General features: G+C 40.4%; 2 pseudogenes; one reads left to right on the top strand and one right to left on the bottom strand.

Annotated features, from left to right (window-relative positions):
• Positions 1–6,056: 6,056 nt before the first annotated feature.
• On the bottom strand, positions 6,057–8,547 carry LOC121039817 (40S ribosomal protein S24-like; annotated as a pseudogene).
• Positions 8,548–10,326: 1,779 nt separating this feature from the next.
• Positions 10,327–10,573, top strand: LOC121039818 (dynein light chain 1, cytoplasmic-like; annotated as a pseudogene).
• Positions 10,574–10,967: the final 394 nt, after the last annotated feature.

Genomic DNA, 10,967 nt, shown 5'->3' with positions numbered 1-10,967 from the left:
AGGGCCCCACTCCCATGACCTCATCTAACCCTAATTACCTCCCAAAGGTCCCATCTTCAAATACCATCACAATGGGGATAAAGGCTTCAACATATGCATTTGGTAGAGACACAAGCAGATGGTGAGAGACAGAATGGCCTTCAGTTATACTGGCCTTCTATTTCTCAAATGCATTCACCTCATCCTGTCACAAAATTGTGTGTGACCCCTGCCTGGAACACTCTGCCTACATCTTTCCATCATTTGGGTTCAGTTCCAAAACCACCCCTCCAAATTCATTTATCACCCCTAGTGTAAACTACATCCCTCCACCCCTCAGTTACTCCACAAGTTCTCCTATTTTAATTTCTTTAGGGTGTGTGCCACTTTTCTTTTTTTTTTTAATGTTTATTTATTTGTGAGAGAGAGTGTGTGTGAGAGAGAGAGTGAGAGTGAGCAGGGGAAGGGCAGAGGGAAGGGGGGGACAGAGGATCTGAAGCAGGCTCTGCACTGTCAGCGTGGAGCCTGACGTGGGGCTCGAACTCACAAACTGTGAGATCATGGCCTGAGCCAAAGTCAGAGCTCAATTGACTGAGCCACCCAGGTGGCTCCATGTGTTGCTTTCAACAGTATCTGGTTAATATGTTGATTGCCCTGCACGCTGTCTGTCTCCTTTCTAGAATGTAAGCTTCACAAGAGCAGGAAGTAGATCTCTCTTGCGTGCATTTGTATCTCTACAAACTTCAAGGATGCCTGCCACATGATATATGGATTACGTGTGAGTTGGTGTCTACCCCAAGGTCACTCCTCTTCAGCCCCAAGCTCTTCTGATGGATGCAGTGCCTTGCTTGAAGCTGAAAGGCGCATGAGTGTCACAGGGGCACATGCAAAGCCACCACAGCACATGTCACCTGGTATATGGTACTGACACCTGAAGGTCTCCACAGGACAAATCAAGAGCAAGTATGGGTCATGTAACTCAGGAAATAGAAATACTTCTCTCTGGACCCTAGAGGTACCTAGGTACCTCACCTAGAGGTACATTAACTCCTTCCTTTAATTCCTGCTATAGACTGAATGTTGTATCCCCCCGGCCCCCCAGACCATATGTTGAAGCCTTAATCGTCACATGATTGTATTTGGAGAGAGGCCTTTGGAAGGTAATTAGATTTCCATGAAGTCAAGAGGGCAGGGCCCCCATAATGGGATTAGTGTTTCTCTATGAAGAGGAATAGACGAGAACCTGATCTTTCCCCACCATGTGAGGACACAGCAAGTAGGTGGCCATCTGCAAACCGAGAAGAGGGCCCTCACCAGAACCTGAGCATGCCGTCACCCTGATCTCACACATACCAACCTCCAGACCTGAGAAGTGAGTGTTTGTTGAGTAAGCCACTCAGTCTGTAGTATTGTGTTATAGCAGCATGAACAGACCAAGAAAATCCCCAAATCACTCCATCTTATGGCAGGCACCTGTGGAGTCTCAGGAATCTTCCTTCCCACTAGCAACTGTTAACATCTTGCCACTCACCCAGGCATCAACCAGCTGGTATCATCTCTGTGGCTCCCTCCCTGTTAACATGATTCACACCTCGTGGCCCCAGCGTTGTCTTCCTTGAGGATGTGCCTGAGCTGGGTCTCTTCTTGCGTTGAGGTTGAGTCACTGCTCCTTCACTCCAACTTCCAGCTTTGACACCTACGGAGGCTGCCTGGCCAGCGCCACCATCCCCGCCCAGTGGGCGCCAGCAGATCGGCACAGCCTCAAGCTGTGGATGGTTTCACAGGTGACACGATGCAGACGAACCCTCCCCTCCCCCTCCCAGTCCCAGTACGTCCACTCTCCTCTGTGCCCATCTGGCACCAGGAGGAATCTGAAGGAGGCTGGTGTTCAGAACCCCTGTTCTGACATGGAATGCATTCTTCCTTTTACCATGAAGAGATAAGACAGGTCAGAGACATAAAACCCACCATACCCAAGGGGCTGGTGTTTCTCATTGTGTGACAGGTTTCAGAATCAAAATGAAGGATGTTCAGAAATGAACTTGGGACTGCATCCTTCACTGAGACCATCAAAAATCAGTCAGGGTACCAGAAAAATCAAAATTCGACTCTTGAGTTTATTTGAGTGTCTAATTTATACTAGGCTGAAAATTGCATAGGAATGTGAACTTTGTTTAACTTACACATCAGGGAAATGCCTTTCACAGTAGATGGGCCTGTTCCCTACCCTTACGCAGTCCTGAAGACAACTCTTGGTGATGTAATCACCAGAGAGTCTCAGATCTGATCCACAAATAACTAGCTCATGCCCAAGATAAGAACTGGTTGCAACTCATTAATTCAGTTACTTAAGGGACATTCACCAAGCAATTAATATATTGCAGACACTGAGTTAGATGCTGGTACTACCAAAAGGAACAGAGGAGTGTTGTTTCTGAAGGGCGAGATTCACACGAATATTGAGGCAGAGCCTTCATGGTGTGAGTGAGAGTGGCCAGGAGCTCAAATTTTAGACTGTGCCCATTTTTTTCTTGAGCAAACATTTATGAAGAGCCCCTGTGTGCCAGCATTGTACTAGATGACGGTGCAAGAATGCGAAGCAAGGCCGACCCTGTCCCTGACTCTATGACTATCAGAGGATTCAGAAGACACAATAAGCAATTACAATAATGCGCTATGATAGGGAAGCTCGGCACCATGGAAACATGTAGCAGGGACATCCTGGTCTGGGAGGGGGTGGGTCAGGGATGTAATTCAGAATCCGGAGACTGACACATACAGCTATCAGTGACAGGCAGAGGGCAACATCCACAGACTTCAGCTGGAGGGGGAACAAAATCCATTTTCTTTTATATCACCATTTTATTCACACATCAGCATCCCCTCATTTCTATCTACTTATTCCTGAAAGCAGTCCTTTTATAAGCTCTACACATGCTGATTAAACAAAGGGGATTCTAGAAGGGCGGACAAAGCATTAGAGATGGTTTCATTTTATATAAATGCCAAATTTTCTGCCTCAGTAAGGTTGCAGCTGTGACAAGAATTAGGCTGCTTGCTAGGTCATATATTTTCTAAAGTACCATGCAAAGAAAATATTAATACATCAGGGAAAGCGAAACAAATAGACTCAATTATTTTAAAACCTTGTGAGTAGACAATTTTTATAATAAAATGAATAATGCAGCATGTTGAATAAACAAAGAAAATTATATTCTTCATATGAGTGAAGAAGGATTCTCTACTTAAATCTGAGCGTACGAAGAATGGATCCTAAATGTAGTCTCTTGTTCTGCACAGGCTTTGGAATGGAAGTTGGATTGATCGGTATTTAATTAGCCAAACATCATTTTCTATATAATAATCTTCGATGCATTTGTGGCAACTTAGAAATTAGAATTCTATGAATCACAATTTTTTTTTTCATTAACTACAAATAGTCTCTGCATGTGGGGTGTATGAACTAGAAGACTGTTCCCAGACGTATGGCCAAAGTGTGAATTTTAACCAATGATATAATGATCTGATTCACAGCAGAATTAATCAGCACGGGCTGAATAATGTTTAGTCATAAACTAGATGCAGATCAGTAATTAACACCAGGTTGGTAATTAGCTATGCTTCCTGGTTGCAAACAGCACCTCTCCATGCAGCACGAAATAACTCCTTTTGTATTCTGCTCTGTTTTCTTTCATCCTGTGTTTGGACTTTAGTCACAGAGGGATTGATGTTTACCGCAAAGAGCCTGGAGTCAGAAGATCTATATTCGGGTCTCCAGGCTGCTGGAAGTTAACTGTTTGACCTTAACAAAAATAAGTCCTACACTTCTCTTCAGCTTGCATATCTGCAAGATGAAGGTACTTCATAAAGCCGAGTTGTGAAAAGAATAAAAGATCACGAATATAAAAGCGTGCTGAAAACAATGCTAACAGGCAAATGTAAAATATTCAAATGGTCTATGCATAAATGCATAAATACATAAATACAATCACATATCACGATGATAATTAATGTTAACCAAATTATCGCTTAAGGGATATCAAAAAGAGCCTGTCAATATAATTTTCATTTCTAAACCAACGAAAGCCAGTAAGATGGTCTCTGTGTTTTTATGTTTTAAGTGATGAGACCCTTGTTAGGTATTATAGTCATATATAACAGAATGATATATGCCGTATATGCATATGGTTTTTTGAAATTCAGAACTACGCAAAGGAGGCGATGATCACTAATTTATCTGGCTGTCTAGCACATTTTGCATCACTTCTCTAAATAAAAAATCAATAAAGAAGGCTGATAAATGGGCTCCTCTCAGGAGGACTAAAGACAGAGACAGATAAAGATGCTTTGTTTCTGAAACCTCTAGCCTGGAATAAATTACCCAGTCATGAGCCAAAGTCATCTGCAATTAATTCCAGTTATAAATTTCAGTCGAGAGACGTGTGGAGGGCCTGATATAGCATCATGTCATTGGTTTGCATATTTTTACCAAGTGTATATGATTTTAATAGTGAAGATCTTTAGTCTTAAACCTTGTGCAATTTCTGTAAGTTGTTTTAAACATGTAGTCTCGAGAAGACAGACATGTTTGCATTAATATTTAGCTTGTTTTTTCTTGTGTTCATCAGTAGGAAAACTTCATATAGCATCAAATAGAGAAAAATCACTTTTTCTCTATTTAATTCTCAGGTTTGCGTCTCAAACAAGTACTAGTCATAAATGTGTCTAAACTTATGGAGGATTAATCACATTAAAATGATACATATATCTACACCATGCTCATTTTTCATACTGTTTAGTGTGATAATGCACAGAAACCAACGTATTGCATTTGTGAAATCTTTTCAGAAGTCATTTTCTAGTTTTTAGCAAAAATATTATGATAGAACTTCCAGCCTGACAAGATGACACAGGCTTGTTTCTCCCCATTTCTTCTTCCCAAGCATAACTGTCAACTCCGGAAATAATGCAATAATAATAATAATAATAATAATAATAAAAGTAAGCAAGAAGTCTGAATGGTGGTAAGCAGAAGTCAAGCTGATTTGGAACCTTAGGACTGGAGGAACACTTCAGTGCAAGGGTATCTTGTGTCTTCTCGCAACCAACAGAGTAAGGTCATTGAGACCCAGCATTTCCTGACCCTCAACCTGGCAACAAAATACAGCCCAGGTAAATTCATTCCTTTCCTGCATCGAATGGGAGACACTCCGACAACATTAGTGAGCCTGACACCACTAGCAAGGCAAAATAATTAGGAGCCTCATCAACGAAAAAAGACAAGGGCGTGTACTCTCCCCAGGAGCCCCCATACTCCTGCACTGTTGAGATTCACTGAGGCAGGGGGCCAGAACTGGCAAGAGGGACCAACTTACCACAACAGACTTAGTCTGGGAAGCCTCCTTTATCCCCTGGGCACCACAAACCTAATGCTAATACTCCTGATATCCCTTCTCCTACTGGGAGCCACCAGGGTCAACATGTGGAACCAGTGGGAGGGACTCAGCCATAACAAATGGCCAATACCACTCTCCAAAAGGCACCAAGGTGGACGCTTGGACCCAGCTATAGGGATGCAGCAACATAAGCAGCAACCTGAAAAGACTTTTTGATATGCAGGTGCAAGAATCCTCTTCCGTGCTCAGGGACACCAGAGAAGACAGAAAGCACCAGTTGGGGGATCTCTATGTAGTGCTCCTTCAGAATCCCAGCCTGGGAAAATCCTTTCTGTCCCCATAGGCAGCACAAGCAGAGACCTGAGGAAGCCTCAGAAGACTCAAATGAGCCAAAGTAACGCTTCAAATGCACAGCCATTGGAACCACAGCCCACAAAAGCAGCCCAAGGTTTGACTGTTAAACCTAAACAGGGAGACTTCCTACTAAAATAAAAGATATAGGGGCGCCTGGGTGGCTCAGATGGTTAAGCAACCGACTGCCGCTCAGGTCATGATCTCGCAATTTGTGAGTTTGAGCCCCGCGTCAGGCTCTGTGCTGACAGCTCAGAGCCTGGAGCCTGCTTTGGATTCTGTGTCTCCCCTTCTCTCTACCCCTCCCCTGCTCATGCTCTGTGTCTCTCTGTCTCTCAATAATAAGTAAACGTTAAAAATTGTTTTTTTAAAAAGATACAGCAGGACCCACACTCCTAATGTATTAGACAAAATATCCAGGATACAATAGAAAATGATCTTTTGTGTTAAGAGTCAAGAAAAACACCTTGAATAAGAAAAGACAACCATTGACTCCAAAATGGGGATGAATTAGATGTCGGAATTCTCTGACAGTACCACCAAGGATTTTAAAGCTTACGGAATAAAAATGCTTCAACATTTAAATGCTTCAATTTTAAATGCTTTTAAAATTTGTTGAGACAAATGGGAAAATAGACAAGCTCAGCAAATAAATCAAATATTAAAATAACCAAATACAAATTATAGAATAAAAAAATACAAGAGGCAGAAAAGCTCAAAACTCACTAGATGAGCTCAGTCATAGAATGGAGAAGACAGAAGATAAAATAAGCGAACTTGAGGACAGATCAATAGAATTCCCCTTATCTGAACAACATGGAAGACATACACTAAAGAAAAATAAATTCAACAGACCCTCAAAGACCAGTGGGACAATAATAAATAATCCAGCATGGGTATATCAAGAATCTTAAGGAAAGGGTGAAAGAGAGTGAGAGTAAAAGAGTATTTGAAAAAGTAATGGCTAAAAACTTCCCAAACTTGGTGAAAGATATAAACCTATAGATCCAAGTATCCAAGCAAACAAACTCCAAATGCCATCTGTATTTGGATATCCATATCCAAATTAAACGTTTAGAAATAAAGGACAAAGAAAAATCTTGAAAGCAGACAGAGAGGAAATGAATTGGGGAACACCATTCAAATAACAGATTTCTTATCTGAAATCACAGAGTCCAGCAGGAAGTAGTGCAATATCTTGGAAATGCTGGGGGAAAAAGAACTGTCGGCTACAAATTCCACATTTCACGAAACTATCCTTCAAGTACAAAGGGGAAATAAAGACATTCTCATATAATGGAATAGCAAACCTATCCTAAGAGAATGGCTAAAAGACATTTTAAAAGACACAAAGGAAAGAATAAAAGAATCCTGGAGCATCAAGAAGGAAGAAGAAAAACAGCATAAATATGGGTGTATACAACAGATTGTCCTTTTCCTCTTGAGTTGTATAAATCACGTTTGATTTATAGCATCATAGGATACTCAAGACAATGATATTTTAAAATGAAGAAGGGAAATGAAAAGAATGCTTCTATACTTCATTCAAAGTGGTAAAATATTGGTATAATATAAACATATATATTGTAGTACCCAAAGTAACAACAATGAAAACTAAAGAGAGAGATATTATATATAATTATTCCCCATTTCTTGTCCTACATGTAAGGATCTTAGAACTCATCACTCCACCCTAACAAGAGAAAAGCTGAATAGCAAGGTAAATTATCAGGGGTACAGAATGGCATTACATGTTTATAAAGTTCAATTCTCCAAGAAAACATAATCCTTAATGTGTGTGCACCAAACAACAGAGTGTCAAAATCTATAAGGCAATAACTGGGAACTGCGAGGAGAAATAGGTGAATTCATTATCACAATTGGAAACTATAACATCCCTCTATCAGAAATGGACAGATCCATCGGGCAAAAAATCAATTAAGGAAATAGTTGAACTCACCAGCCCCACCAATCAACTGTACATAATTGAGATCTATAAACTATTCCATCCCAAAACAACAGAATCCACATCCTTCTCAGGCTCACATGGAGCATTCACCAGGATAGATCACATTCTAGGTCACAAAACACAGCTTACCAATTTAAAAGAAAAACGATTATGCAATGTCTGCTCTGAGACCACAAAGGAAGTAAACTAGAAATCAATAACAGAAAAATAACTAGAAAATTTCCAAATATGTGAAGATTAAACAATACACTTTTTTCCAAACAACTAGACACCTAAAAGTTCTTAGTTTATTAATCTTCTCATGAAAAATCTGCACAACCATCACAGATAAAGTCACTACAGAACCTTTACTCCTATTGTCCAATCTCCAGCTCACTTTTGGTCGGCACCACCACTGGCTTTTGCAGTTCCCCTGACTTTCTCCATTCTGTTCTTGAGTTCCTTTTGCTGAATTCTTGAGACCTTTTTCTTCTCATTCAGGCCATGTCTTGCAAGTCTACATTTGGGATCACTTTTCTTTGCCTAATCCAAAGAATCATAAATCATGCCAAAGCCAGTTGTCTTCCTACCATCAAAATGGATTTGGAGTCCAAATACAACAATGGCATCTGGTGTGGCCTTGTGCACTTTGGCTAGTTTTCCCCCAAATTTCTGTCTTAGGTACTGTTGCCTTTCCAGGGTGAAGAACATCAATGACCATTCGTTTCCACTGAAGTAGTTGGTTGGTCATAAATTTCCCGGTCCGGATAGTTACTGTGTCATTCGTTATGGTGGCCGAGCCAATAACACGCATTTAAATGTGTTATTTAAAGAATAACACATTTCTCTCAAGAGACATTTAAAAATATCTTGAACTACTGAAAGGAACAATCCAGATGACAGCCCTGCCTTAGTTTAAAGTTAGGTTCTCTTTTCTGCTTATTATGGATCTTTGATAAGAAATACAATTGCTGAGAAGTCTGTTTTGCTTGCTGTTTGCTACGAGCATTGTGAGGCCTTTCCTGAATGTAACCTTCTGTGTAGTAGAATGGGTTGTAAACCTTCCTAAATGTAGTCTGATATGTAATGGAATGAGTGATTGTACATAAACTAAACGGCATTTCTCGCTTCTGTAAACCTGCTTGCTTAGCACATTCCTCACCTACCCCCTTCCCCCTTCCCCCTTTTTCCTCCCGCCACAAGTAACGGACAAAGCCTTCCCGCCAAAGGACAAAGGACGCCCAATCAGAGAACAACAAATGTCCTTGCTTTAAAATCAACTAATCAGGCCCCTCATAATTTGAAACCTCCCCTGTGCTATTTGTCTCTGTCTATAAAAACGCTGTACCAACCCTGATCGGGACCTCTTAGCGTCACCGGCAACGAGTGCGCAGAGGTCCAGGTTCGAACCTGCAATAAACGACCCTTGCCGCTTGGCTTTGACTTACGACTCTGGTGGACTTTTGTGGGAGGTTTCGGAACTTCAGGCATTACACTACACTAACATAAAATAAAACAAAATTTGTGGGATGCAGAGAAGCAGTGCTTTGAGGGAAATTTATAGCACTGAAAGGATGTGTTAGAAAACAACAAAAACCTAACATTAAAAAGCTAAGTTTCTACCTTAGGAAACTAGAAATAGGAGAGCAAATTAAGTCCAAAGTAAACAAACAAACAAAAATGGAGTTGGACCAGAGATTAATGAAATGTAAAACAGGAACTCAATAACGAAAATTATTGAAACCCAAAGCCAATTCTTGGAAAAGATCAATAAAATTGATAAACCTCTAGGCAGGTTAACTAAGAAAAAGAGAGAGAGAGAACACACTACTAATTACTAATCTCAGAAATGAAAGACAGGATATCACTACACCTCCCACAAAAATGGAAATAATAATAAAGAAATACCACGAATAACTCTATGCCCACAAATTTGATAACATAAATGAAATGGACCAATTCTTTGAAAGACACAGTCTGTCACAACTCACACAAGAAGAAAGAGACAATCTGAATAGCTCCTATCTAGTAAATAAATCTAATCAATGATTACTAATCTTCCAAAACATAAACTACCAGGACCAGTTGTGTTCACTGGTGAAATCTACCAAACATTTAAAGAAAAAATTATGCCAAATTCTTTGTAATCTCTTTCAGAGACAGAAACGGAGGAAATACTTCCTAACTCATTCCATGAATCCAGCATTACCCCAATACCAAGACCAAAGACACAGCAAAAAAATAGAAAACTATTAACCCATATTTCTCATGAACATGTATAAAAATATCCTCAACAAAATATTTGCAAATAGAATGCAACAATGTAGAAAAAAGTATACATGTGACCAAGTGGTAATTATTCCAGGTATGCAAGACTGCCCAAACACTCAAAAATCAACTAACATAGTCCTTCCTGTCAATCAGCTAAAGAAGAAAAATTATACGATCGTATAAATAGATGGCAGGAAAAGCATTTGACAAAATACAACACACATTCATGGTGAAAACTCTCATTAAACTAGGAATAAGGAGGAGTTCCTCAACTTAATAAAGATTCTATACAAAGACCCAATAAGGGCAGCTCCTGATAGGTCTGAGTGTTTCTATTGGCTGCTCCATGGTAACTATGTGCAACCAAAAGGCTCAGATGAAATGATCAAAAATGCCAACATGTTGGAGGAGATGTAACAGGATGCAATGGAGTGTGCTACTCAGGTCTTGGAGAAATAGAACATAGAGAAGGACTTCGTGGCCCATATTAAAAGAGTTTGACAAGAAGTACAACCCCACCTGGGACCTCATCGTGGTGAGAAACGTTGATAGTCATGTGACACATGAAACCAAACACTTCATCTACTACCTGGGCCAAGTGGCCATTCTTCTGTTTAAATCTGGTTAAGAGCCTGAACTGTGTCACACACCCAGTGATCCATCCCAAAACAAGGACTGCAGCCTTGCAGTATTTGGAATTTCCAAATACTGAAATCTTCAGTTTTGCCTAAGGGGACACCTTGATCTTCAAACCTTTATTGTGTTGTTTTGTATACGGTATTTTCCGTGCAAATTTTTTTGATTATAAAACAATTAGCAAAACAGCTTACATTTGTATTTATTTTCTTTCTTTTAAGATTTTTCAACATTTATTTATTTTTGAAAGAGAGAGAGCATGAGCAGGGGAGGGGCAGAGAGAGAGGGAGACACAGAATTCGAAGCAGGCTGCAGGCTCTGACCTGTCAGCACAGAGCTGGACATGGGGCTCAAACCCACAAACCCTGAGATCATGACCTGAGCTG

The sequence above is a fragment of the Herpailurus yagouaroundi genome, unplaced genomic scaffold, assembly GCF_014898765.1.
Source record: "Herpailurus yagouaroundi ecotype Mexico unplaced genomic scaffold, PumYag 181, whole genome shotgun sequence".
Classification (NCBI taxonomy): Eukaryota; Metazoa; Chordata; class Mammalia; order Carnivora; family Felidae; genus Herpailurus; species Herpailurus yagouaroundi.
Note: the sequence above shows the minus strand (reverse complement) of the source record. Positions and strands in the feature narration are given on the sequence as shown.